General features: G+C 49.6%; 1 pseudogene; it reads right to left on the bottom strand.

Moving 5' to 3' along the window:
* On the bottom strand, positions 1–27402 carry LOC140218437 (uncharacterized; annotated as a pseudogene).

Genomic DNA, 27402 nt, shown 5'->3' on the forward strand with positions numbered 1-27402 from the left:
CTATCTGGCAGGAATCAAGTAATCCATGAGAGCACGTGGCTCCACACCAAAATAAGTAGAGACTTGGCTGCCATACATGCATGCATGGCAATTAGTCGGGAAAGCAGCTACCCTGTACATACGTGGCAATGCGTGAAAGAATATTTTCAGATTTTTTTGAAATCTAGAAATGCAAATTCGGAAATTACCTTTCCGAATCCCCACTCAACCGCCTGCATGATAGTACTCATTGACGTATTGAACTCCTGTTGGGTAGCTGTCAATGTCGCTCCTCCAAAGGGCTTCATCAACAGTGGGTGGAGGGGGTAGGCTGGATCGCCATATATAACAAATTGTTTGTCCTGGGGAAGTATTCTGAAACGTTCGCCGCCGCGAAAGTTTCGCCCTGGCCACGCCTCCGCCGTTGCGGCGCACGCTGAATGGCTGCTTTGACAAAACCGGAAATTCACTTGCGCCACCTGGTAGTTCCTGTCTACGTCATTTTAACGTCACGGTGTCATTGGGTGCTCAGGACATATATTGAATAAGCGAACACGTCCTTTGGCGTTCGGTTGCTGGTGGAGTCTAGTACAGGGTAGTTAGGTGGTAGCCTATAGTAGAGTTTTTGATGGCGTGGTGCACGTGTTGTTTCCAGGCGATTATTCATTGATGTATAACAGGCTGTGTTCCCTCGTGCAAGTGACACGTGTGGGTGGCAGTGTTTTTGAGCAGCGCCATGAACAACGCACTGCTCGCGTGGTTCCTCGCGCGACGGCGGGAACAACATACCCGCTCCAGCCGTGACGCCTTCGCCATGAGGGGAGAAGCTTTTTGGCGCCATTTCCGGATGACGAAGAGCGCCGTCCGGCTGCTTTGCAGTGAGCTTGCCCACTTGCTGGAGCCGCCGACTGCGGGGGGCTTGAGCGTTGAGGACCAAGTCCTCTGTACCCTCAGGTTCTTTGCAACTGGCAGCTTCCAGTCGTCAGTCGGCAGTGAGGCGGCCATCGACATGTCCCAGCCGTCTGTAAGCCGCTGCATTGCAAAAGTCGCGCGGGCCATTGTTCAGGTTGGGAAGGAGCGAGGATGGGTGGCCTTCCCACGCACCGCCAGCGAGCGAGCTGCAATTAAGCAAGGGTTCTTGCAGCGCGGCAGGCTCGGCGGCGTGATTGGGTGCGTGGATGGCACGTTCATCGCCATCGTCGCCGCGAACCTGCCTCCTGCGCAGAAGGCAACGTATTGGTACCGGAAAGGCTACTACGCCCTCAATGCAGTGGTGGTAAGTTGTAAACGAAATTGCATGTAATGGAACAACAATTAATGGACAGTCATTGGCATCATCGTCACACAATTGTCTGCAATGAGTTTCAGGTGTGTGACTCGGACTTGAGGGTCCTTCACGTTGACCCGCGATTCGCTGGGTCGTGCCACGACGCGCACGTGTGGCGGTACGCGTCGCTTCGCGGGCGCATTGCCAGCGGCCGCATTGCCGTCCAAGACGGCGAGTACCTTCTCGTTGAGTAGTAACAAGTTGCTCTCAAAAGAAAACTGTACTCGATGCGTGTGTATGATGTCCTATGTTGCGTAAGATGCCAGAAATACTGACTGCTATCTTTCTATGTGCAGGCGACAGTGCGTACCCCCTAGAGCCGTGGCTCCTGACACCTGCGCCCGGCCACCCTGCCCCGCACACGCCGGAAGGGCGCTACAACGCCGCGCACACTTCCGCAAGGTCAGCGGTGGAGCGCTGCGTCGGCGTCATGAAGAGCCGATTCCGATGTCTGCAGCGGCACTGCGCCTTGCATTACGGCCCCAAAAAGGCAGCTACGATTGTGGCAGCGTGTGCGGCACTGCACAATCTGTGCATTGACGAACATGTGCCGCATACGGGCCGCGTGTACTCAGGAGACGACGACGACGGCGACCGTCCGCATGGCTCAAGCAGCGCAGGAACACAGAATGAAGCACCTCGGGCCAGGCGGGCACTATATTTGCGCGGGAGGGCGGCACGTGCAAGGCAGATTGCAATACTCTCGATTGCTCGTAATCGCCACTTGCAGCATGTACAGAGAGCGGTTTGCCACGCACGTCGCCTGCAACGCTAGGCTGTAGCAGTTTGCCCAGTTGTAGCAGTTTGCCCGTTGCTGCCTCCCCTTGCCGCTCCCATGTGCAGACACCTTCCGCCACCCCCTTCTGCCCGAGCAGTGGGCGTCGCTTTGTGCCAGACGCTCTCACGTGCTGACACTTGCTCCTCCTGTGCTGAGTGGGCTTGTGGTTTCGTTGCTGCCTCCCCTTGGCGCTCCCATGTGCAGGCACCTGTCGCCGCCCCCTACTGCCCGAGCAGTGTGCGTCGCTTTGTGCCAGACGCTCTCACGTGCTGACACTTGCTCCTCCTGTGCTGAGTGCGCATGTGGTTTCGTTGCTGCCTCCCCTTGCCGCTCCCATGTGCAGGCACCTGTCGCCACCCCCTTCTGCCCGAGCAGTGTGCGTCGCTTTGTGCCAGACGCTCTCACGTGCTGACACTTGCTCCTCCTGTGCTGAGTGGGCTTGTGGTTTCGTTGCTGCCTCCCCTTGGCGCTCCCATGTGCAGGCACCTGTCGCCGCCCCCTACTGCCCGAGCAGTGTGCGTCGCTTTGTGCCAGACGCTCTGACGTGCTGACACTTGCTCCTCCTGTGCTGGGTGTGCATGTGGTTTCGTTGCTGCCTCCCCTTGCCGCTCCCATGTGCAGGCACCTGTCGCCGCCCCCTTCTGCCCGAGCAGTGTGCGTCGCTTTGTGCCAGACGCTCTCACGTGCTGACACTTGCTCCTCCTGTGCTGGGTGTGCATGTGGTTTCGTTGCTGCCTCCCCTTGCCGCTCCCATGTGCAGGCACCTGCCGCCGCCTCCTACTGCATAACAAGTGTTCGCCGCATTTCGGCTGAGAGTGCCTCCCCTTTCCTGCTCCCTTGTGCTGACACGTGTGTTTGTGAGCTCGTAGTGTGCGTGGTTTTCTGTCAAGTGGTGCCTCCTTGCTGCTCTAGTGTGGCGACACCTGCCGCCATCTGCTGGGGCATTAGAAGTGTGTGCGGTTTTGTGGCAATTGGTTGCCCCACCTGACCTACACGTGCCAACATTCCTTCTTGTGATAGAGGTGTTTGCGTTTGTGGTGATGTTTCTCGGCTTTCTTTCAAGGTGGAGCTTCTTGTGCAGTGTCTAGGCAATGGCTTGCGCTGCTCAGCATTGCCTTATGCTAGCTGCTGCCTTGTTCAACAGGTCTTGTGGAATGCAAGGGTCGAAGCTACAATAATGTGTTCTGGCTGTTGTGCCACTGGTATCCCCGCTACTTCCTGGCTGCATCCTTGCGGCAGCACCAGACGCAGGGCCAGTAAACGCTGCATTCAGTGGGAATAGGAGCAGATCAGTGAGGCAGGTGATGTGAATGTGATTACGCGTCATCTCCACAACCAGCACGCCATCGTTCGTGTGAATCCGTTTGCATCATGCAATTTCGCCATTCTCACAGCATTGCAGCCTTGCTGTCATGGATGGTGATGTGCCATCGCACCACTAACGCCACACCCTTGTGTGCAGGGTCAGGGAAAGAAAAGTGCAAGATTCGTGTGCATCATATGTAGTGTAAATACTATATGTACCGTGGAAGGTGGAAGTTTGCGATGACATAGTGCAGCGAGGCGTGCACCACATCTGAAAACAAAACGCTGTTTTCTCGATGATGTCACTTCATGATATTGCACTACCGCAATACCACATCTTTAGATGTCATGCCATCGTTACCGTATCGTAGCAATTATTCCACCTTCGTAACACCACTGCAATCATCCACTTGTAACATTGCAATAACTTCAGCATCACATTTCTGTTGTCAGCATTTCCACTCCAGCGTAGTCTTGCTCGCACTACCATTGTAATGGCACAGTCATGTTACCATTGGCATCTTTTCAATGCCAGCGCGGCATTGTTGTCACGTCTCTGCTTCTTCTCTTGAGTTGGAAGTATACATTCACTGCTGTCACTTACATGATGCTTTACTGACATTGTGACTCGATAGCAGGTGTGCAGTCATAACAGTTGAGTTATAACAAGACTGTATCTAGGACGGACTTGATCCATGTGACACTGAAGCTCACCTTCTGCCGTTGCATCGGTGATCATTCGGGATCCTCTTGTTTCTTTCACTGAGGCTGGCAGCCACCTCTCTTCCTCTCCGAAGTTGCGACTCCGAACAGGAGTGGCCGGTTTCAGCTTGTTTTCTTGATCTGCCTGTGGACTGATAGGGAAGGCTACGGGTGGTGGAAGGCATGCATCCAACCGAGAACGGATCCGGTATCCCAAAAGTTGTTGAGACTGTGATCATCCAGGGCAGTTTAGCCAATCGCTCAGACAAGTCACCTGACCCAACCTTCTTGAGGCCATCTTTCAGCGTCCGCACGGCGCGGTCAGCAAGCCCGTTCGATTGGGGGTGATATGGTGCCGTACTAAAGTGCTTTATGTTGTTTCCTGCCACAAACTTCGTGAAAGTCTCTGGCGTGAACTGAGTTCTGTTGTCTGCTACAATGATTCTTGGTATGCCCTGCCTGCTGAAGATTTCACGCAAGGATGTAACTGTCGTTTGTGCTGTGGCATAATGCACTGGAATTGCTTCGATCCATTTCGAATGTGAATCTATGGCCACTAGGATCATGGTGTTGTTCACTGGACCAGCATAACCCAAATGGACACGTGACCAATTCTCATGCGTTAGTGGCCAGTTTACTGGTATTTTTTGCCGGTGGCACTGCGTTTGCTTGTATGCATGTAGTACATTTCCTACTGATTTGTTCGATAGCTCCGTCGATGCCGGGCCACCACACGAAAGTACGGGCCAACGACTGCTGCGATTGCTGACATTCCCTGGTGCGCCTCGTGCAGGAATTGCAGCATGTCAGCACGAGCAGCCTCGGGTATAACGACTCTGTGGCCCCAGTAAATGAGACCTTTGTAAACGGTTAGCTCACTTTTTCGTGCGAAGTATGGGTCCAACTACGGATCGGGTGCTACATACTTCTTTGGCCAACCATGAAGTATGTAGGAATTGACATTTCCAAGTACTTGACCTTTCTCGGTCAACTGTCTCAATGCTTGCGACGAAAGGGGCATGTCATCTAACTGCTGCAGCGAGTGCACGAACTCGTGTAGCTCCTCTGATGTGTCGTCAGTGGTTTCTAGAGGAGGCCGACTGAGTGCGTCAGCATTCAGGTTGTCCGAGCCAGGTTTGTAGTCTATCTTGTACTGATATGCTCCCAGCAGCAAGGACCAATGCTGAATTCTTGCGGCAGCCATGATGGGCGTGGGACGATCTCCGCGAAATAGACCCACCAGCGGCTTGTGAGATGTGATGAAGGTGAATGTTCTTCCCAGGCGGTAGTCCCGAAACTTTCATACCCCGAACACTAGGGCCCACGTTTCGCGCTCCAGTTGGGAATAATTCCATTCCCCTTTGCTAAGTCTTTGAGAACAAAAGCCTGTAAGCTTGTCAACGTTGCCAGTGCGATGGGACAGTACCGCTCCGATACCGTTGGGTGACGCGTCGCACTCCAAGCGCGGCGGCAGTGAGGGATCGAAGTGAGTGAGCTTTTTGGCATTGCATAAAGAGTTTTTTGACTTCCGAAACGCTTCCCGTTGTTGACAGCCACAATTCCAGCGACGTTCTTTGGTGAGCAAATTGTAAAGCGGTGATAGCAGACTGGCCATATTGGGAATGAGAGAGAGAGAGAGACAACTTTATTTATCCCATCTTAAAGGGAAAGGAAGTGCGGGAAAAAGGCGAGGGAGGTTATCCTACTCGCGGTAGGCCTCCTCTACCACCTCAGCCAACCTCAGGATAGCTTCCTGAAGTTCGGGGTTGTAGCTGCGCATGGCAGCCTCCCACAGCTCCCTACTACTTAAAGCTCTACAAAGGTTAGGGGGAGGGGAGTGGTTCTTGCATTGCCACATAATGTGGTTAAGGTCCGCTCTGCTAGCAGGACAAAACTTGCAGGCTGAAGTAGGGTATATTCCCGGGTGAATTTTGTGACGTAAGGCAGGAGATAGAAAAGTGCGAGTCTGTAGTTTACGCCATAGTACCTCGTGTATGCGTGACGACCGAATCATTAAAGGAGGGAGGGTTAGGCGACCTAGGCGGTAATGCCCGCAAATGTCGTGGTATGTAAGTAATCTGTCTTTGGAGGTGAATGCTGGAGGGAGATTATTGGCGTCTGAACCGTCCCCTGCCTGTGCTCGGTTCGTGAAAGCTCGAGCACTTAGGTGGGCCGCTTCATTGCCGATTAGGCCTGCGTGAGCAGGTGGCCAGATTAAACTCAGAAGTTGGGCTGCCGGATTGTGAGATAGAATGGCCAGGGCTGTCCTGCAAACCCTACCCGCTCCAAAGTTGTGTATGGCAGTTTTGGAGTCACTTACTATGACATAGTAATTGGGTATTGTTGCGGCGAGTGCCACCGCCGCCTCCTCTGCCTCCTCCGAAGAAGAGGCTATAAGGGATGCTCCCGTCGCAATACTGCCAGTGGAGTCAACGACTGATATGGCGAATTTGTGTCCACACTGATACTCTACGGCATCGACATAGAGCACGTCTTTGTAGTTAAATATCTTTTTCTGCAGGGCTTTAGCTCGTTGTTGCCTTCTATGTTCGTGATGAACAGGGTGCATATTCTTAGGTAGAGGAGGGATATGAAAGTGCTCATGTATCGAGTGGGCAATATTGAATTTCTCATTGGTCATGGGTGCTGGGGCAATACTTAGGGAATTTAGGATGTGCCTACCAGTGTGGGTGTTCGATAAGCGCTGGTATTGAGCGGTCAGGTGGGCTTCTGCGAGCTCATTAAAAGTATTCAAGGTACCTGTAGCCAAAAGTCTCTTAGTAGAAGCTCTACTTGGCACTCCAAGGGCAAATTTGTAGAGTCTGCGTATCAGTGAGTTAACTTTATCTTCCTCTGCCCTAGTTAAGTGGAGATAGGGTAGGGAGAATGCGATTTTACTGACACAAAACGCCTGTACCAGTCTTAGCAATTCTGCCTCGCGGAGACCTCCGTGCTTATTGCACACCCTTCCTATTAGCCGGGTGGTATGACCTACGCTGGCAGTAACCGTTTGAAGTGTATACGTATTGAGTCTGTTAGATTGAATGTGCATGCCAAGTACACGGATCTTGTCTACTACGGGAACTACGCCATCGCTGCCACGGCCAAGGCTGCTGTATGGAAACAGATGATCTCAAGGAATAACAAAGTGAGGCCTCCCAAGTTACCCGAAGGCTCATAGAAGGCCATTTTTCGCATTCGCGGAGGCTTCGACGCCTCCCGCTTCAGCCACTTCCAACTCAACAAGATTCCCTCTACGGCAGCCGGCTTTCCAGCCACTGCGGAGCTGCGCCAAGACATCGTTACCATCAACTCCACCACCAACACAGTTACCCTCAGCACGGAAAGCTGCGATCGCTTGAAGAAATACCTCGCCATCAAGTCGCTGACAGCCGACGGCCAAGAGCACGAAGTCACCTCCTACAGCGTTCCAAACTCCGAGACGTGCAAAGGCATTATCTACATCGACAGAGTATGCCTGGGAGAAGTTATCTATGAAAAAGACATTCTACCTATGCTTCGTGAGTGCAACCCACAAATGCACTTTTTAGAAGCCAGACGAATGGCAAGAACTTCCGACGCAGTCCTCGTGACTTTCTTGGGAACGAAAGTTCCTTTTTGGGTCAAATATAAAATGGCGATGCTCCGGTGCAAGCCTTTTTGACAAAAAATGGAGGCCTGCACACGCTGTTGGAAAGTTGGACATCGACCGGACGTGTGCCCTACGCATACTGAGGATACTCGCCATAAATGCGGAACTGTGAATCCTCCGACTGATCATGTGTGCATTCCTAAGTGTGTACTATGTAGTGGAAGTCATGAGACTAGATCCATTCAGTGTCCACTACGATATAAGCCCAAAATCTCACTCCTCAAGGCTGACAAGACTCCTCCTCAATGCAAGACCAAGTCTTCTCCTTCGCCCAAGAAGCAGGGACCTCTTCCTAAGAAAAAACAAGACGAAGATTGGCCTCTTCTATCCGCTGCTCCATCTAACAACAAATCAAGCTCTCCTCAGGTAAGCTGGGCATCGGTAGGTTCCCACAGCTTACCTAAACCTAAGCAACCTGATGCCCCAATCTATGCCCTCCTACAGCAGTGTCAGGACGAAAATCGTCTTCTACGTAAACAAATTCTTGACCTCCAAACCCCTTCTGCATGAACGCCTACTACCACTCGATCTCAACCCTCCACTGATGAGCAACCCACTGTAACTCCTCCCCCTGTCAGTGAGAATGGCGATCAATCTCTAACCATGGACACTTCTCCTCCTCCCACTACCATAACCGCCACAAAGCGCAAATCTATTGATGATGGGAGAGATACTTGGGAGGAACACGATAAGCTAAGTCGTAAACTCACCGCACACATTAGAAACTCTAACAATCTTTTTGAGGCCCTTGAAAAACGCATGGATTCCGTAGAAGCCAAGCTTGAGTCCCTCACTACTAACGTTCATAGCCTCAGTGCCCATATAAATGCTAAATTTAACCAGGATGACGCGCGACTTAGCCAAATTGATGAGCGATTCAATCAAATTATCGAAAGACTCGATCAACTGCATGGCCGCATCCCCTAAGCGCTCCAGCCTAGTTGTTTGGCAGTGAAATTGTAGGGGCTTTTCGAAAAAGAAGGCCAGTCTGCAACAATACATAGCCAATCTCACGCAACCGCCCGCAGTCATTGCTTTACAAGAAACGAATGGTTACGTTGAATTCCCCGGATACAACACATTCCAATGCAAAAGATGCGAACGTCCCAATACCGCGATCCTAGCACAAAAACATTTGACTGTCACTTGGTCCCATTTTGAGAATATCGACATTGATCACGACATCGTAGAAATACTTCCTAAAAAGACCAGGACAGCTCCTATTTACATCCTTAACATTTACAGCAGTCCCAGCTCTAAACACCACCGTTTTACTACCGTTTTTCTGCTCGTGCTAAACAGGGAGCTCGAAGAAACCCGCTCCTCATTGTTGGCGATTTTAACTCTCCAAATCAACTATGGGGTCACACTACTTCCACACGTAAAGGTCGAGCTTATGGACCCACATTCAGGATCATCAACTCACCCTCCACAATGACTTCGACACACCCACCCGCTTAGGAAATAGTGTCTCCATAGATACATCACCAGATCTCACCCTCACCTCTCGGTTAACTTAACTAAATGGGAAAACCTTCAAATCAATTTTGGTAGCGATCACTACGTTATACAGATTTCTGTTACCTTCTCTCACAAGCCCTTTCACACTCTGCCTCCCAAACTTACGGATTGGGACAAATTTCGGAAAACTCGCGCAAATAATGCTCCCACTTCCATTCTTGATCTACAGCAATGGATTAGTCAACTCCAAACGGACGTTGACAATCATAGTACAACTATGCCACCTGATGCTCCTTTTCAAACAGCTAATGCCAAACTATTACACATGTGGCAAGCGAAGGAATCACTATTAAAGCGGTGGAAAAGACGCCGCCATAACCGCAGGCTTCGCATACGTGTAGCTAGACTTGACGATGACATACAAGCATATGCGACCCAACTAGTTAATCAACAATGGGGCCAAGTATGTGAGAGCATGCATGGTAATCTCAGTAGTAAAAAGACTTGGCAACTGCTGAGACATTTGCTTGATCCCTCGACCTCGCGCGCGCAACACAGTCACTACATCACTCAATTATTGCACAAACACAAGGATAATATTCCCCATCTTTTTCAGGAGCTTGCACGATTACACCTCCCTCCTACCACAACTCATGAGAATTCAGATTATACAGGCGATGTTAACGAACTTCTCGACGCCTCAATAACAGAGGCAGAAGTGCGACATGCCTTAGCTTCCCTTAAAACTACATCTGCTCCCGGTATAGATAATGTAAGTAATAAATTACTCCGAAATCTGGACGACAAATCAATCTCTGCCCTCACAGAATACTATAACCATTGCTTCGATAACAGCTCTCTTCCGAGCTCATGGAAAACTGCTAAAGTAATCTTTATTCCCAAACCCAATAAACCCTCTGACATAGCTAATCTTAGACCTATTTCCCTCACGTCATGCTTGGGCAAAACGCTCGAACATGTCATGCTTAATCGCTTCAATAAATACGCGGAAGACAATCAGTTATTCCCACCGGAGATGATTGGCTTTCGCCAGTCGCTTTCTTGCCAGGACGCCATGCTAAGGCTCAAGCATCACCTTCTCACTCCTACGTTTAGTAAAGACACCGAAGCCATCTTAGGACTCGACCTTCGCAGTGCATTCAACAACATAGATCATGGATCTATCTTACGTGAGTTGAATGTTATTAACTACGGTAGAAAAATGCATGACTACATCCGGGAATTTCTTACCAATCGGACAGCTGTCATAAGTCTCAATGACCAATCTTCGCCCCCAATCACCCTAGGTAGCTTTGGCACTCCTCAGGGATCTGTGCTCTCGCCGTTTCTATTTAACCTAGCTATGAGGTCTATTGGGAATGAACTTGCTGTAATATGTGAGAAGACCCAAGTATGAACGCAGCTCGCTCACGTGCCAGGGTGTTCGCGCCCTCATGACAGCATCCATGTTCTTCTCCAGAGGTTGCAGCCCTCCAGCACTGACCTTGTGGCCGTGATACAAAACCTCAGGCATCCTGAACGTGCCCTTGTCCTTCCTTAGCTTGATGCTGTACTCTTGAAAGCGCGGGAGAACTGCCTTGAGGTTCTTTCTGCCGATGTTCCCCTTCTCGGCAACCAGAACGTCGGCAAAGTACGCCTGGACTCCCGGCAAACCGTTCAGGACGCTGTCCATTATTCGCTGAAAGATAGCTGGGGCAGAAGAAACACCAAATGGCAGGCGATTAAAGCAAAATAATCCCAGATATGTGTTAATGAGCGGCAGCTTCTTTGACTGCTCATCCAGGGGAACCTGGTTGTAGGCGTCTCGAAGGTTCAATGTGCTGTAAACGCCACCCTCGTGCAGTGCAGCAAAAATGTCATTGGTTACCGGGAGTGGGTACTGCTCCGTCGCACAGCTGGCATTTACCGTTAGCTTGTAATCGCCACACAATCGAACTGTTCCGTCTTTCTTCATTACCGGAACTATCGGCGTCGCCCACTCCGAGTGAGCCACCCGGGACAGAACTTCGGATTTAACAAGCCTGTCCAGCTCGTTAGAAACCTTTTCTCGCATTGCATATGGAAGTGGCCTGGCTTTGAAGAACTTTGGAACCGCATCCTCCTTCATGTATAGATGAGGGGGCGGAACCTTTAACAGACCCAGTTCAGGTGCAAACACGTCCTCGTACTCACACAGGATCGCTTGCAAGTTTAGCCCTGGCTCCTTAATGCTGGACGCGCTCAAAACCGCGGCCCCTTCGTTGTTCAGCGCCTGGATGAGATCACGGCCACACAGGCTCGGTCCGGAGACGCGAACAACGGTCAGTGACGCCGTGACAGTCGTACCGCAGAATGAAACTGGGAGCGTTAGCTTCCCGGCTATAGGCAACGCACCCAAGTAGCATGACAACCTCAAGGTGGATTTTTCAATGCGGGGCTAGCTTGTGTGATGTTGGCAGTAGACGTCCCAGGGCACCACGTGCACGAGTGAGCCGGTGTCCATTTCCATCACGATGTCGGCTCCACCCCAGCAAAAATTGCATCCTACCGGGCTGGCGATTCCGTTGTTTGCGATTGGTTGCGGCTTTAGTGTATACAACTGTGCGGAGAGCTCGGCTTCGGCATTTTCCATTGAGCTGCTGCTCAGCGCCAAGCTCTGGTGCGGTCGCTTTTCCTTAGATCGACACACGGCAGCTACGTGCGCATTTTCCCTACAGTTGAAACATTAGGCATGTTTAAAGGCACAAGTCGCCTCACCATGCTAGCGGATTCAACACCGATGACAACTTTCAGACGATCCACTCGCCTCACTACAGGTTTTTCCTGCCTGTCGATGCGGTCAATCGCCCGCTAGTCTGTGAAGCTCGGGCTCTTCTTTCGGTTCCGTCTGCTTCATAAGTTGATCACCCTGTCGTGCAGCCTCTGCTGCAAGCACAATGTTTTGTGCCTCCTGCAATGTCAGTTTCTGGTGAGAAAGCAGTGCCTTCTGCACGTCTCTCCTGCGAATTCCACACGCGATCCTGTCTCGCAGCAGGCGGTTCAACATAGTCCCGAATTTGCATTTATAAGCCAGGCGAAAAAACCCCTCGATAACCTGTTGAGCTGATTTCGCTTCCCTTTGAATGCGGGTGAAGAACTTGAAGCTTGCGGCTATCTCATTTGGCGGGGGTGAGTAAAATTCTTCGAGAATGGTAACCGCTTCCGCGTAGTTAACTCGCTCACCTCTCGCGGGGCACAGCGTCCACTCAGTACGGCGATAGGCTTCGAGCTCAGTGCCGAGATGAGAAGCCCCCTTTGTTTAGCGTCATCGACGATACCGTCACCCTCGAAGTACGACTCGACTCTGATGTAGTACGACGACCACTTGCCCTTGGCGCCGTCGAAATGTGGAACTTGGTACGCCATGGCAGGAGTGTTCGCCGTCATCAGGGTTCTGGTTCATTGCTCATCGCCACTGTTATAAATCAACTGTTATGACTGCTACCAGGCGGGAACAGCATCCGGCCGGACGGCCAGGAGCGTAATAAAGGCCACACAAGAACGGGAACACTGCGCCCGTTTATTCAGTGACAGCCCTTTGTTCAGATGTTCTCAAGCTGCTCCGGCACGCGCGATGACGCCAGTCTCGCGCCACGGCAAACGCGGTTTTCTCTGTCTTGGTTGTCGTTTTCACTTTGCAGCAGTTGTGAACACTGCATTGTCGTCACACAAGTGTGCCTGTTGCAATAATGCAACTATGATCATACCATTCTGGTTGCCCTAATGGTGATGTTTCAATATCCTTGTAAATTCAGCATCGGTGCGCTTTCGACATGTTTGCATTCGTGGCTGCAAGCCTGTCGCATGTGTGTTAATGTTGTTCTTTAGCCTTTCTGATGTTACGGCAGTGGCAGCGTTCCATCATTAACATTACGTTGGTATCATACGGTGACATTCATAGTGTTGCTGTCATTGTGGTGTCTTTCGTGCTTCTCTTTTCATCACGGCGCCCGGCTACTGAACGACGATGATAGTGTATGCTAGAGAAAATTAGCCCAACTAGGACATGTCATGTGCACTTGCCAATGCTTGATGGGCGGCAATAGTGTTCCTCGTGAAATGCCGTTAAAAGTGTGACTACGCGTACTTTTTTAAACACGTGAGCATCATATTTTTCACAGCACTCTACCTCCCGATGCCCCTATGCCATGAAACCGGCTCTCTCATCCTTGTGCGTTGCGGATGCATGTGCTGTTGTGGGACTTGTTCAGCCATACGCGTATTGTGTGTCATTGACCGATGTGATCTTGACCAAGCAAGAACAGTCAAGCAGATCCTAAAGGGACGAGAAGCATTGTGCTCCTACTTGAAGACAGGACAATGGTAACATTGCTTTAGGTGTTGCATTGTGCAACATTGTTGAAACTGCTCGCAACATGTGGATAGTCAGTGCTATAGCCCCGTGCATCAGAATACGAGTTCGAAATTAATGCAGCTGTGCATCCGTACGACAAATCTGCGCATGAAGGAATTCAACTAAGTGGAATCGCATGTATTGCCAAGCATACAACACGTGCACTGTAAACAAGGCACAGTCTCCATTTGCCAATCGCTGCTGAGCCTTTCCTCGTGTGGAAGCTGTTTGCGACAGTGTGACTGGTCGTGAAGGTCTGTCTGCAAAAGCAAACATGGCTGCATAGCACCATGGTAGTGACAAATATTTTTGAAGCGACCGTAGCAATCGAAGAATCATTACTGCCATCCAGCACTATGCTGGTGAAGTGCCTTAGCCGCAAAGACAGAACTTCCGCATAGTCTGCAGCGCCACCATGCCATGGAATGATTCTGGCAACGTAGACGCTTATTAAACCAATTTCAGTACCTCACCCCCAGAGCGGTGCCAATGCCACGCAGAAATTGACTCGTGTTTGCTTTTTCCTACAATGGGGTGTTGCAACAGTTGTCGAGCGTCTTCTGTGGCCCAACAGTTGATACAAGAATGCAATCGGGTTCTACAGCTTTTGCAATGGTGTTCAAGCTCAACGTGGCTCGTTTGGCGAATGACATAGCGTGAGATGATTTTTTTTTACCATCGCCGCCTCATTACCAGGGGCCTGTGTAGACTGCATTCCTAGCATTGTCATCATACATGATGCATTACGTTGCCCTACAGCTGCCAAGCGCATACACATTACACGCTTGCTCATATCCTATTCCATAATAAGTTTTGACACACAAACAGTGCAAATGCATGTGTTTCCACCGATTGTTCTATTCAGCAGGTGCGTAGAACATGCGAGGCAGACATTTCCTGGCAAGCGTGTGTGAACCTCCTCGTACATTTGCTAATTGGAGGAGACTGGAAGCTCATTTAAAGATCATTTCGGCACATATCTTGTATGCGACATTCTTGTATGAACTCCTACACCACGCTATGGGTACAGAAGCGTGACTGCAAGAAAGGTTCACAAGTGCTTGCGGCCCATTGAGGAAATTTTTGTTGTGAGGAGATGCCGCAGCATTTCTGACCACATAATACGAAGAGGAGTATGGCACACTTTAAGAGCGAGCGCCATTGCCCTGTGAAGGGGCCAATGCTTAGTGATGCACTCTCAGAATGGGGCCTTTCGGCTTTCTGAAAATAGGCTAGGCCCCATTGAGGCGCGCTTTCTTGTATGTGGCGTGAACGCAAAAGTGAACTGTGCTTCAGATTACGTGCCATGTGGCATAAACGACATAATCGGGAGGTATTGATGTGCAGACAAAGAAGCACGCATTGCCCACTCGAAGTACGCATGGCCACCGCCATACAGTGGCAGATGACCCTTGCCAGTTAAATTGGACAATTGTGTGAAGCAACAGGGGTCAAACCATTTTGCCATAACTCCGATAGAGCAACACGTGTGGCATTACAAGCAGACCGCAACTTATACTGCAGACAATTCGCTACACGTGTCATACAATGGTCATCTGAAGTGATTCACTTGGGAAGGTGGTGCAATGTAGAGCAAGGACGCTTGAAAAGAAATGTTCAACTCCGGCTACGCCTCCATCAGAAATGTTGCAACAAGCTCGATTGCAAGATACAAAGATGAAGAGCATGAAGCACAAGGACAGCTGGAAATGTGATCCCAGCAAGGAATTTACATGCAATGCACTGTATTGTATGTTCCGCTTTGCCCAGAAGGAATCATTGCTGCAGTAAGCATGTGCATGGTGAAGCGATACAGTACGCATAGAGCAAAACTTCCTGTTTTGTGTAACGATGATGCTACATGTATTGCGACATCGTGCGGACCATCGCATTTTGCATGTCCCTTGGCAGCTAACTTAACGACTCTGAGTCGACGGCGTGATGCACGTGCATATCACATGAAACGACCCAATCAGGTTCACTTTGTGCACCAATTCTCTAACGAGTAAACAGAAGGGTTCAGTGATACAAAACGACTTCACGCCATGTATCACACAAATGTTGTGTGAAACACATTACATGGTGTTTTGATGTGTAACAAATTATGTTTAATAGCTTTCCCACTGCAGCGCTGCCACTTTGTCAGCATGCATCGAACAGTTCTAAGTTTGCAAGCGTGACAGGACCTGCCCAGGGTTGTGATCACAATTTTCCAATAGGCACTCCATGGTTCAGACGAATGTTTCACGCGAACAGATCAATGGTACTTAGCTTGCATGTTTGCAATTAAAGAGGATGCATGAAGTTGCGCGTTGTAGACACACAAAGTGGCCACCACACCGAGCTGCACATTGCATACGTTACAGTAGGAGTCGAACATAAGGTTGGGGCCGAGCACACATGGCAGCTCATGATCACAGTAAATATCGCATCTGAAAACCGCGCAATGCAAACTTGGCAATGCATTCATTGTGCTGCAACGTGTTCGGGTCGTGTTCAAGGTCGTGTTAACTGCTACGTCACACGTGGTGGAGGTTGCTCTTAGGTTCCTGAACGTCTTCTCGCCTGCTCTACGTCCTGGAGCTTCGCTCAGGTAGCCGTTTGTGCCAGCTAATCGCCCTCAAGCTGCAAGACGCTCCATCACACACACCAACGTCTACAGTCTCGGCTACGTCTGCCACATGCTCTCCTCGGATCATCTCTGGGGCCTTGCACGATCCGCCATCTGCTCGCTGGCCTTCACAGTGAAGGTGTGCTGGATTGGCTTGACAACTACGCCCGGGTAAGTTCACGCAATTGGTGGGGCAAGGCGATTAGGCTACGCCGCATATACTTCTAACTCAAGGGCGTAGCGAAGGCTTCTTCATTCAACCACAAGATCGACTTCCCCGACTGGAATACTTTGAAGAAGGTTTTCGTCCTCCGGCAGTTTGTTGCGCACTCGAAAGCAGCAACTAGGCAAGTCCCACACCTCGTATGTAGATGATGTCCTCTCATTTCGTCGACATGTCAACGCTTCGAAGATGGAAACCGACAGAGTACGCCTTGTACTCAAAGGCATTGTGACTGCAGCCTTGAATGTGTTGGCCACCAAGCATCCGACCTGCATTGCTGATATTATATGTATGTGCCAGCGCCTTGCCGACCACGAATTTCTGCGAATGGCGCAGGACAACTTTGAAAGCGAACCCACAGCCGACCCCTCTACACACGCACTGGAGCGCACAATCACACCGCCACAGCTGCAGTATCTTGACTTCTCGGCAGGTTCCATTCCTACCCACGATCTACACCACGTGTGGAGGAGCACTTAACGGAACCTAAAATGCGCCCCGAACACGTGGCGGTGCAATCACAGTACAGGCACAAAGCAATCTCATGATGGGTCTCCACATGCAATGAAGACTAAGAACCTCATGTGACCACAATGAGCAGGTGCATAAGAAATGGCCATAAAATTTGTTATCCATTTTCAGTCTGTCAGATCAGACAACACCAATTACAAGCAATGTGCAAATACTCTGTTGTAGTGTTGCATGCTCTACACATTCACATTTGCTGCACGCACGTGATGCACAATATTGCAGTCTTCACAATTTGCTAATTTTACGAGCAGTACCTGAAAACATACGTGATTGTTATCCTCTGAAAACATACTCTTTTCCCCAATTGTCCCACCCTTCCGCGCATGCACGTCTTCAAGTATGCAACGTTTTCAACAGCATGTATATGTACCGGGTTCGCGAGGTATTTGAGAGCACACTGTTGCCTTCACGCACAGGAGAGCATCTATAGCAAAACACAGATTTTTGCAACGAAACTGTGGGCAGCACTTCCGTAATGCTTTATTCCCACAATTGCTCAATGTATCCACCGTCCTCAGCAACGACACATTCAACTGCCCACGAGGCAGCGTGAAGGGGTTAAGGGGCCATTACAAATGTTCGCATTCACGCAGCTATGGCAGCCCTCAGCGAGTGTTTCGTATTATTTGGCTGTTTCTTGGCACCTCTCGCAATGCCGCTTCAGATGAGCTAGTCGAGTGGATATAAATGTGGAGAGGTAGGAGGTCTCAAGTCGGGTATGACAGGGTCATGGAAGCTGTCAGCAAACCACTCCTGTGTAATGCAGGCGGTGTGAGTGAGGGCTTCGCGTTGCTGACCGTCGTAACATTTTCCTCTAGAAACAGTCTCTGTCCAGGGCGTTGCAGTGATGAGCACCTCTGCGTACGCGGCAGCATTAACGCGGACACCTTCTGCAAATCAGCGTGCCGGCATGGTGTTACCGTTGTTGCTGATGATGGAAATTTTGTGTAGAACACTGCAGCTAACTCATTGGAACTTGCACAAAGTGACCTGCCATTACGGCAGGAAAGTTTTCGGTCGTGCTCAAAGTTCTTTTAATCGGAAAATAAATACCGCAGCATTTGTGGCTCCTCGGGCCTCTCTAGCTTGATCAGCAATCGCTAGGAACACAGCCGAGTAGGTGACCCTCCCGAGTCTTACTGGACGTAAGTTGCCCCCTCTTCATCACATATAAATGGTACCACATGCTGTCGTGCACAGCGAGCCTGGCAGTCGACTGTGCCACCTGGAGTTCCTTTGCAGTGTCTTGCATCAACTTCCCTGGGTGGTCACTCGCGATGACTTGCAGCCGCCAGAGGAAATCCGGGGTTCTGGTAGGGTCTGACCATTCTCTGTGCTTTTCCTTTTAACCACAAATGCCACGTCACTGCAATGACACACACTTCTGTCTGAACCTTCCAAGCGAGACTTCGCTCCATTCAGGAAGGTAACAATTTCCAAGTTGCTGTGGTATGCAGCCACGGTGAGGAGGACTGCATGGCGTTTCGTTTTCTGCGTCAAACTCTTCCATTCTGAGCAGTGTCCGCTTTTTCCTTGATAGGTGGTCAACCAACGAATTGCCACATGCATACATAGTTTTCATGAGCATGCAGCGGTCTGCGGCTATAGGTGTAAGTGTTCTCAAATACCTAGCTTACCCGGCACACGGAAAGCCGAAAGGCATTCCTTTGATGTCAGAGCTACACACGGCCGTTACAGCACAGCCTGTAAACAGTCTCACATCATTCGACACATTCGAGTGGCAATGATGCGGAATGTTAAACATTGACCCAGGTACATGCCTTCCGTTTACAAGTGTTCAGCAACGTAACACACTTCGCATTTTCGCCCCCCGGTGTGCAAGATTCCGCATTTCTCGTAACACCTTTGTCATTAATAGGGTTCGCACACTCCGAATGGCCACATTGCATTTCGTACCGGCTATGTTGCGTGCTGTCTCGCAGAATGTCACTTTCACCTTGATATTGTTACGTGTGGAAAGACACAGACGAGAGATGCTATTTACACGCTATTTACACTGGAGCCAGGCAGCCAGACTGACACTCGCTCGTGCCGAGGGCACCGACCAACTTCTTCGTCGTTCTCGCGGCTGCTCGTCTCTCGCGGAATCATATCGTAATATTATAATTCAATATCACACGTGCAGTGCCTCTCTGTGTTCACATATATATTGCTTGGGACTGTGGCATTTCTATTCATCATATTTCATTTAGTACGCTTCCAACAGAGGCGCACAATTCTATCTGTCGTGTGGTAAAGCCACGCAGGTAAGCTGAGGATCGATGCACTACTGAGCAGTGTCAATATCAGGATAATGCCAAGACACTGTTTTTCTGATTTTGTTGTTTTCTGTGCTGTTTGCTGGAGTGCCGTGTGTTCTGCCCTTATACTCGTGCGTGTGGCAAGTGTCTGTTTGTGGTGCGACTTTTGCGTTATTGCTTCTTTAGTATGTCCTGTACATGCGCGCATATGTAGAACTGTTACTCGTTCTGCTGATACCTACACGACCACAATAAATTACCCTTGCCTCCCGCACGTAATCATGTGCAGCAGTGTTCAAATGATGTAAGTTTAGTTGTGCTTGCAGCACCTCCTTCGGACACACGTGTTTACTCGAGTACAAATGCTTAATCAAATCGAGTCATGAGTTGTCGTTCACCACATTGTCACAGTAAGCACGCTACCTCAATATTGTCACGTGGTAGTGACGGTGAAGAAAGAAGCAATACGGTGGAATACAAAACTAGCTTTTATTGGGCGAACCTGTGCCCACAAAAACAGGCTACACTTATAGCACATCGATAGCGGCGAACACAGTCGGCGATCATCGAAAATCTGATCAGCGGGTCAAGCGCGTCGGCTTTTATACAGCCGCCATCGAATGTTCCAGACTAATCGTTGGGACCCGCATGCCTTCTACAAAGTTCTACACCATTCGTGTCAAGCGATGAAATCAGATAACACAAGGTTCGGCGACAACAGACAGCGGATAGAAGCATCGATAACTTTCCAGAAACTTCGGATACATGCAGGCGCGTCCCGCGCTGTGCGATAACATTTGTTAGGCGGCCAAACGTGGTCGCCCGATAAAGATAAGTACACGTGTCAATATGCACTACTTCAAAGGATCGAGGAATAAGGCACATTTCGAACAAAACAGTTCACCACATCGATGTGTATGCACACTGCAGCGTACAGGCTGCGTTCGCAATGCACCCACAATAATCCCAAATCATGCCTCGCATTGTCTGCATGACTAACAATTCATATTGGACAATGGCATGGCACAAGTTACACGGACTTGTGCACATATGGAACGCTCCCTTAATGATTGCAGTACTCACACTAACTCACAAACTCGGCTGTTGAGGAAACGCTTCACAAAACTAAAACACAATTCCACATACGCATTACACATTTAGCCACAATAGACCTGCCTTAAAGAAGTTGAGAGAGATGCACACAGTTATCGACATCAGTTCATCTGATATGCAGTTACCGTTGCTTGGCAATGGAGACCACCACCCGTTCATTGCAAAACCGTACAGTGTCGATGCATATGGATCACACAAGGTTAACGTTTCATGATGTTATGTGTTATGCGAACGGGACACAACAATCGTCAAGATGCATGACATTGCCAATGAAACCTCATTAGTCTGTGTTAACGGAGAGCGATCATCAACATGTTCAGAGGTGGTGCAGTTTCGTGTAAACACACATGGACATGGCGCTCCCTGAATACGTGCATGCAACGGGATACAGCTGTCCAAGCAGGATAGATAATGAAATTTTGAGGTTTGTTGGTCATTGCAAAACAAGACGCAAACACGTCTTTAATGCAACCCGAAACGTCCACCGGTCATGCAAAACTCACAAAGGAGATGATGTATGACTGCTCCCACCTTGCCGTGCTGTTTACGGGGAGGTGGGGCCAATCAAGTTGGCATTATGCTGCTTTTATCCTGCCACCCCCACTGCTTGCATGCATCTGTGCACTTACGTGGTAAGCGAACGTCTCACTTCAATAATGCTGCCAAAGCAAAATTGCTAGCTCCTGCGACATGTGAATATGTGTGCATACATGTTCACTGCTGCACAAGTATAGGCACCGTGGTTTGCATTGATGCATAGTGGCAATAAGAAATGCAAGGGTTAAAGCCGGTATGTACAGTATGTAATAGTGGGCGCTAATGGATGCAAATTTCACGAAATAATTACAAAGTACAACGAAGTGCTCCAAAGCGTCCCGCGTAGATGCTACACACACACATGCATGTAAGGCGAAGGCTGATTCCATTCACAAAGAAATAATTGCATTTCTGCGGCGCACTGCAGAACAACGTCTACCAGCGATACAAACATTGCACACTTCATACCGACGGCTGAGCAATAACACGCTCTTGTTGTGCAGTAATGCAATGTCATTGAGCAGTGTGTACATTGAAAAAAAAAAAAACACACCAAACGTTGCGGACGGTACGAAAGACATGTTCCTGCAGCACGAAACTTTTCCACTGCTGTGCCTCCACAAAAAAATGTGCACACGCAATAAACGAAGCGTTACATGGCATGACACATCGCAGACCCTCTTTGCTGCGAATATGGCCCGTGTCTGTGCATTAACAATTCATTACGAATCTGCATAGCTCTATACGGAAATCTCGTAATGCTGTCACACTAACATGACAAAAACAGGGTGAGCGCGAGACATGGACATTCATTTCAATGAGCATAATGAGAACAAGGTGAGCACAGGAGGCAACATTTTGGCAAGTGGCCTCGTCTTTTTCCAGTACACATATGTTGAAAGCGGAAGCCAACGTTTCGACAAGTGCATTTGTCTTTGGTCAGGGCATCATCGGTTTTATGTGTTGCACTGCTGTGTACACACACCGCTGTTGTGCAGCGAAAAGGCTCATCCAAGCACTTTATAGTAAAGAACCAACACTAACGTATGCTTCCAACAATACAAACAGTACAGGCCTATTCGATGTGATACATGAACGAACGAACACGCAAGCAATGAACAAGGAACATGTAACATGAAACGAAAAGAAACAATAAGCAATGAATAAATACATAAAGTGCTGCGATTGCTTAGTAACGATAATTATAAATTACAAATAAATGGCCTCCTGTGTCAGGTCCTGCTGACACAGGAGGAATTAACGGGAAAAAAAATTACTGGGGTTGCTGCGGCTGGTTCCATTGCGGCAGGTTCTGTTGCCGCAGGAAAACTGTCAATGCCGTAGCGAGCGTGCTCACTGTGGCGAGCTGCTCCTGGAGCAGTTGCAGTTGGCTTTCCTGCCGCCCCAGGACGTTGCCCAGTCTTTCCAAGGAGTCGGCGATTCTCTCCATCGCGGCAGTTTGCTGTGAGAGGAGGGGGGGGGGGGAAAGGCACTTCACATACGGTGTGTCCTCACGCGGGTTCACTGCTGTGTTCGTTTGGTTTGCAGAACCTATGTAATGTTACGTCATGCACTTACAAGTCTACCTTGTCCGATTTGTTGCATTCACACCGAACCAACTTGCACTGTTCCCTCTTGCAGCCTCACAGTAATGTTACACGTGCCGTAGTGGGTGTACTTCTGGAAATGCCAGTGTGAACGTTTAGTGACATGTTTTTGCTGTATGGATATCAGTGCGTTCTCCTAAGCGGTACGCAGGTTAAGGTAGCAGGTGTAATACAAAATTTATTCGTGCCACATTTACAGACCCGCATTGCAATATTTCACTGAGCTGGTTGCGTCTGGGACCACACCTGCCAATGTAAGTTGCTGAACATGTCTGGCACACTTCGGCCAGTAGTTCTGGTTATATGGGGGACCTGCATATCAAAGGAGCGCTAGTGCAGAATTATATTTCATGTTATTGTTTCGTTTACAACAACAGCATTCGTCCAAATGTGAATCGCACATACCAACCCCACTCTACCACAACAATACAAACTCATTGAGGCGCTGCCCTCAGATGTATCCTGCAGTCTACATAACGTGCTTACAAATGTACGGCTTGTGGGATGCATAAAACAGCAATACAAGCTCCTCGTACAGTGCAACTAACCGCCTTATGCATTCATTCCATGCAGCAAAATAACAGTGTCGTCGTCACACTGCAGCACATCCCGCCATCCAACCTCTCATCCACACACATACTTCGGTGCCTGTAATTTCCCTAACCTCATAAATCTGCTAAACACTGCACGATGAGAGCACATGTTACTGCTATCCCTGTGGTCTTTCACTTGCCGAATGCCACTACAACCTATTGGTCGCACCACATACCAATCTTTACGGCACTACTACTGCTCATTACCAACCACTACACTGTCAGTCACTGCCATCCTCCTTCCAGCACACATTACCTTAAAGAATTGTGCCCAAGGCAGGCACCTAACGAAAGCACTGCTTATGATGGCTGACTATACTGAATGAACCATTACTCATAAGAAGTGCATACTTTTTTGGACTCCGCAAGCAATTCGCGCTGGATGGTGGCTTGGCTCTGCGCAACATGCACAGTTCGCGCACCATCCAGCACTGCCTGCTCGAGCAGCTCGCCCTCGGACCTTTGTCTCCTGCTCCGTGCGGCAGCTGCTTTAAAAAAATGGTGAAACATGTGGTGAATGCTTGCAAATATAGGGAGAATGAGCATGCGTGGCAGATCAGAGGCTCACACAGAGACAGGACATATAATCCTTCCAACTGTCGATGTGCATTACTTCTACTGCAAGCGCGACACAAGCGAATTATTTGGTGCCTCGGTTCAGTAGTCCGTTGCTTTATGTAGGCAGTGTAGTTCCCTAGCACAAGAGTGTATACAATAACTGAACTTCTTTCTAGCCTGTCAAGGTGGTCGGAAAGCGAAAATGTAATCAACAGCAGCAGTTCCTGCACATTGCTCGGTATCCAGAAGATTGTGTCATCTGCACTGCTACATAGGTTCTTTCATTAAGTGGTGGTTGTGCAAAGCTAACGAGGCTCAGGTTACTCCGACAGTTACTCCTCCCTAGACTGTCTGCGTTGTTGCAATAAACTGTATGATATTGAAGCGTTTCTGAAGAAACAAGTTCCATGCTAAACAATGTACACTATGCAAGACTTCATTTTTTGCACTTAACAGATTATCACGATGTGAGCGGCCGCAGTATGACGCTTTGGCTGTCATGTCCATTCTTTTAAACGTTTCCAATTTATACTTTGTGTGCCCTCTTCGGTTTGCGCCTACCTCAACTTGCACAGTGGATAACAACTAGACATATTGCTAAAGCAAAACTTTTTGCAACATTTTAACTTCCTCAACATCACTACCCTTTCAGGCTTTTCCTCCAAACGATGCAGCTGTTAGTCGTGCCTGCCGGCATCAAGCACTGCTGGAGCATGCACGGCACTGTGCGTACATTATTCCGTGTAACGCATTGTGCGGACATCACCATAAGCTCTCCTCTCGCGCAACTGTACACTACGGCTTGGCCTGGCAAAAAAAAAATTTTCATACGACACCTACGCTTGTTGTGCTCATTGCATGTGTCCACAAGTGATACGTATAGTGGCTTACCCTCGCTGGGCCTGGACCTTCGTGGCCGGGCGGGTCTTGCCGAAGGACGCCTCCCGGTAGCTCCACTGGGGCCCGGCTGCGGCTCTTCGGCTGTGGTCTCCGGTGCCACGGATGGTGTTTCGCTAGCCTAGTAATATGCCAACATAAGGAAGGAGACTTTATAACACCTGTACACTGCCTTTCAGATGCGATATGCTACTACTTTGCAATGCGTCACACCTGCACCCTCTCTTGGAAAGTGTACAGCTACAGACAACACAATTTCAATTTCAACACAAGGTCGAGTTGCTTCACCCTGCACTACCACTTCATTGGTCGAGTAGTTAAGAGGATCTAGACGGCACTACGCAGGGCATGTGTTGTCCACCACGATGGCATAATGTGCACGCCTCGGGCTGCTCTGTATTTCCTGCTCTGTGCTACCACAGTGCACTTCCCTGACCTTCTTAGGCACTGGCATCACCATCGAAAAGCAAAACGCAAGAGTACACTTGCAAAATAGTATCCTCACCTCCGAGCTGCTCAACACAAAAAAGGGCTCTCCGAGGCCTCTTGTGCACCCGCCCCCAACAAGCTGCAGGACGCGGCCTCTTATTCCCCCGAGTCGGCCGCCGCCAGTTGCCCTGCAAGGAAGCAGTGCGCTCGTAAGAATACGAACCGCATTCATTAAAGCCTACTTTTCACTCACCTCTGCTCGGCCGAAACATTGCCCGCATCGCGCCTGCATTTATACAGGAACTTGCACCACCACAGCCTTTAACCTCGCTCTGTCTTAACTGGCGGCCATTCTGCGTTGAGAAGTGCCGCCAGTTGTTTCCATAAATCCTGCCTTTTAGTGGCCGAAAATTCCCCACCGGATTCCCCCGACCTACTAGGAAGCCGGGGGTTACTTTCCATAAAATTTACCAGAATTTCTTCTTGCCGAATGGTAATTTGACGCGCAGGCATGGTGCTGTGATGATCTTCCATGTACAAACACAGGCAAACTGGCCGTCTGCGAGCAAGACCGCCAAGTAAATGAACACATTTTCTGGGATGGTAGCCTTTATTTCCGACAAATAATTAGCCTCCTGCTATTTCTTCTTTTGAAACCTGCAATTTCGTAGAAAAACAACGCTCTTGAACACTGCCGTCTGTTCACAACTCAACGCTTGCAACGCACACTTACCAAATTTTCGGACGGCAGCAGAAGGGCAGCAGACGACTATACAGCGGGGTCCCGCGCGTCTTCTTCGAGGGCTCCGCTGAAGCTTTGCCATTCTTTGCATGACCTTGTCGGTGCGCGAAAACATGGCACACGCCCATTCTCAAAATGAAACAGCCACACTAAAACTTGCACACGCGCTACGCCGGTTCCTTTCGTGTTTGCTCAGCTCTACCCATTTTCAAAATAGGGCGCCATGTTGACACGACGCCCCTCTGGCGGTGCTTGATGACTGACATACAGACGCAGAAACAAAAACCGTCGGTTTATGATATCGCTCAAATGTTGCTTCGCAACTATGTCAGTTGTAGCACAATTTATTTATTGAAATATAACATTTCTCACTTTTTCTCCCATTTCCTTCACATAAAGCGACCGGAGCCAACCGTGGCCAGTGCCCAGAACCGAGCGACGGCCGCTGCACTCGATTACGACACACCGAGTCGTTCTACACTCGCCGGGCGCGATTTCTCGTGCGATGTGAAGCGTTCGAGAGCGCGCGCTGGTAGTGCACGCTGACGTCACGAGTGAGCAGGCGGTCGGCATATCGAATGTGACTTTCGCGGCGGCGAACGTTTCAGAATACGTCCCCTGGACCAATGCCTCCACTTTCTCATACAGTTGGCTATCTCGGAGTATTCCTGCAAGCCCAAATAAATATCCCACACAATTCAATTTCATTCAACGCATTGCACACAATCTGATTACAAAAACTAAGTGCTCGCAGCCGAAGTGCTGCCAACGGGCTCATGATAGAAACACGTTTCTTTTCTGCGTGTGGGCACTGATTCAAGTACACACCAACCTTCGCAGCCTTCGAAAAGCTTCACCACTCACTAGCATCGTGCTTTCGACCCGGGTATGGGCCATCCAGCTGGCAGATGAGTGCGTTTGGGCACATCAATGACTGGTACTTGAGCACATGTAGTCGCTTGTGTCCGGAGAAGTACAAGCGTTGGTCTACAAGGGTCGGCATATGGGGCGTGCTGTACCGCCGATAAACGCCCAGCAGTTGCTCAGAGCAGCACCTTAACGATGAATAGCCTAGGGGTAAACAATTTAAGGCGTGATAATTAACAGGCAATCAGGCATCTTATTTCAAGAAAATGAACAAGCTTGTGGGAATTTTTCTACGGAACCAAACGATACAAAACAAATGCGTGACTTACCTCGCTCATTGCCTCCAAGTCTGAGTGTTTTAGCCAGTGATGCATTGTCAGGTCACTCAGAAGACAACCCAACTTCTCTATGTGGTAAAGCACCTTGTTTGACACGCTGGACATCACAGAATAGTGCCGTCCAAAAAATTCTTCCAAGTCGCACAGCCTGTTCGGGTACGCGAGTCGCCTCAGACACATGCACAGGGCTTCCGATGCCGAGACGCGCACTCCCTGGGCGCTTGTGACACACTCGGATATCTGCAGGGCACGGAAGAGCAGTGGAAAATCTGCTTTCACGAAACGGAACTGTCGTCTGAAAGTCTGGCACGAGATTGAATCGAGGTTCAGCAGGCCATTTCGCGACACATACGCCCTACGCGGCTGCGCTTTCTTACGCAACATGAGAGCCTCCATGCGCGTCCAACTGATGTACGCGAGACAGTAGGGGTCCCAAAGAACGCTGGAGTACACCATGGTTGAAGAAAATTGCAACACCTACCATACGACAGCACGTAA

Source organism: Dermacentor andersoni, chromosome 5 (assembly GCF_023375885.2).
Source record: "Dermacentor andersoni chromosome 5, qqDerAnde1_hic_scaffold, whole genome shotgun sequence".
Taxonomy (NCBI): domain Eukaryota; kingdom Metazoa; phylum Arthropoda; class Arachnida; order Ixodida; family Ixodidae; genus Dermacentor; species Dermacentor andersoni.